We start from the raw sequence: 2,500 nt of genomic DNA, 5'->3' as shown, positions 1-2,500 counted from the left end.
TTTGCACCGCAATGTAACTCAATTTGCACCGCAATGTAATGCAATTTGCACCGCAATGTAATGCAATTTGCACCGCAATGTAATGCAATTTGTACCGCAATCTACCCCCACATTGTGCCTTAACCTAACCCACATTGTGCCTTAACCTAACCCACATTGTGCCTTAACCTAACCCACGTTGTGCCTTAACCTAACCCACGTTGTGCCTTAACCTAACCCACGTTGTGCCTTAACCTAACCCACGTTGTGCCTTAACCTAACCCACGTTGTGCCTTAACCTAACCCAAGTTGTGCCTTAACCTAACCCAAGTTGTGCCTTAACCTAACCCAAGTTGTGCCTTAACCTAACCCAAGTTGTGCCTTAACCTAACCCAAGTTGTGCCTTAACCTAACCCAAGTTGTGCCTTAACCTAACCCAAGTTGTGCCTTAACCTAACCCAAGTTGTGCCTTAACCTAACCCAAGTTGTGCCTTAACCTAACCCAAGTTGTGCCTTAACCTAACCCAAGTTGTGCCTTAACCTAACCCAAGTTGTGCCTTAACCTAACCCAAGTTGTGCCTTACCCTGCTCTGTAATTGGCATATGACACGTTACATTAATGTATTGTCCAACCGCAACCCGCTCAGAATGTTGTGTACACAGCTACGTGTCATCTCCCCATAACAGCTGCATTGCAGTGTGGTACGCCATAGAGACGTGTGGGAGTAATGGACGCAGTGGATGGCGATCAGCATGAGCCGTCTGTTCATGTAGTGGCGCGTGTATGCAGACGTAGTAGTCTCTTCTCACACAATGTGATAGCACGGTGCCCCGCGTTCCACATCTGCGACATGCTACAGAGGCCGGTTGACAGTTGGTCGCGCAATGGACATCGCATACGTACGGGGGCACCTTCCACGTGCCCTCTAGTCGGGCACATTTTGTTGCGTGGATGTGAGCGGATGTAGTGTGTCTTGACACCTGACAGGCAGGCATGCAATAATAGTTGACTTTGCAAACGGGGATGGACGTGTACGTTTACTGGTGACGTTACGCAAATGAACAACTGGTAACCCGTTGTGGTGCGGTTGTCCTTGCTGGAGGTACATCTGTGAGGGCAACGATCGGTACAGCTACGAAGCGGTCCCCACCATACCAACGAACGTGAATGTGAATCTGGGTGTGAAGCGATACGCGGCTGTGGGTGGGTGGGACTGTCCCCGGCCGGTGAGGGGGGGCCGCCCGGCGTGCTGGCCGCGCGGTGCGTGGGCGCACGCGCTACAGCCGGCTGGTGGGGGCGCCCAGTGGCAGGCGCGCCGGCCGACGGACGCGGCAGGCGGCGCAGCTGCGCGCCGGGGCACCCTGCGCGCGGCGCCGTGCAGCCAAAGTGGGTCCTCGCCGGCCCGGTGCGAAGCGCGGTGGACATCTGCAGTGTGCTGGTCCGATTGAGGACTGTGTGCGTTGAGGATGCGCCGCCGCCCGGCACTCGGCGCCGCGACGCCGTCTGCTGCTCGGTCGCCCCAGCGGTTCTCGCTGGTGGTTTGTATCGCAGTTGTGCAGACGTGTTGGCACGTGCGCTGTGCTGGGAGAGTTCGCTTCGGCACCCACGTGGGGCCTTTGCCCTTCTGTGGCGCTGGCGTTGGAGCTGCCGGTCACCGTAGGTGGCGCGTGTTGTCTCCCGCCGGCAATGCCACGACAGCACGCTCCCGGGCCTCTGTCGGCAGCGGCAAGCTCAGTTGGGAGCACGGGTGGTCGCACCTAAAGCGTCTACTCGCCTAACTCCGGGCGATTGCGCCTCTCTCGAACCCGACCAAGTACTTAGGACGGCGCTGCGCGCCGCCGGGACCTGAGAGGGTTTCGAGGTGTATTGTGCAGGGGAGCTCAGCCTCCTCCTGTTTGCAGAATAATTGAGCGGACGCTTGCGTGTTCGCGCGGGCCCCTGGGACACACTCCCGGGCGGCCGGCTGCTCAGCTCTAGTTGACGCAGCTCCCTGGTTGATCCTGCCAGTAGTCATATGCTTGTCTCAAAGATTAAGCCATGCATGTCTCAGTACAAGCCGCATTAAGGTGAAACCGCGAATGGCTCATTAAATCAGTTATGGTTCCTTAGATCGTACCCACGTTACTTGGATAACTGTGGTAATTCTAGAGCTAATACATGCAAACAGAGTCCCGACCAGAGATGGAAGGGACGCTTTTATTAGATCAAAACCAATCGGTCGGCTCGTCCGGTCCGTTTGCCTTGGTGACTCTGAATAACTTTGGGCTGATCGCACGGTCCTCGTACCGGCGACGCATCTTTCAAATGTCTGCCTTATCAACTGTCGATGGTAGGTTCTGCGCCTACCATGGTTGTAACGGGTAACGGGGAATCAGGGTTCGATTCCGGAGAGGGAGCCTGAGAAACGGCTACCACATCCAAGGAAGGCAGCAGGCGCGCAAATTACCCACTCCCGGCACGGGGAGGTAGTGACGAAAAATAACGATACGGGACTCATCCGAGGCCCCGTAATCGGAATGA

The 2,500-nt window shown here is 56.2% G+C and overlaps 1 non-coding gene across 1 annotated transcript in view; it reads left to right on the top strand.

Annotated features, from left to right (window-relative positions):
* Positions 1 to 1,967: 1,967 nt before the first annotated feature.
* Positions 1,968 to 2,500, top strand: part of LOC126111108 (small subunit ribosomal RNA) — a 1,908-nt gene continuing 1,375 nt past the window's right edge. The window contains exon 1 of the ribosomal RNA XR_007524102.1: positions 1,968 to 2,500. This exon is cut by the window's right edge and continues 1,375 nt beyond it. This is a non-coding gene — a ribosomal RNA (small subunit ribosomal RNA).

The sequence above is a fragment of the Schistocerca cancellata genome, unplaced genomic scaffold (genome assembly GCF_023864275.1).
Source record: "Schistocerca cancellata isolate TAMUIC-IGC-003103 unplaced genomic scaffold, iqSchCanc2.1 HiC_scaffold_57, whole genome shotgun sequence".
Taxonomy (NCBI): Eukaryota; Metazoa; Arthropoda; class Insecta; order Orthoptera; family Acrididae; genus Schistocerca; species Schistocerca cancellata.
This window is presented reverse-complemented; position numbering and strand designations above follow the sequence as displayed.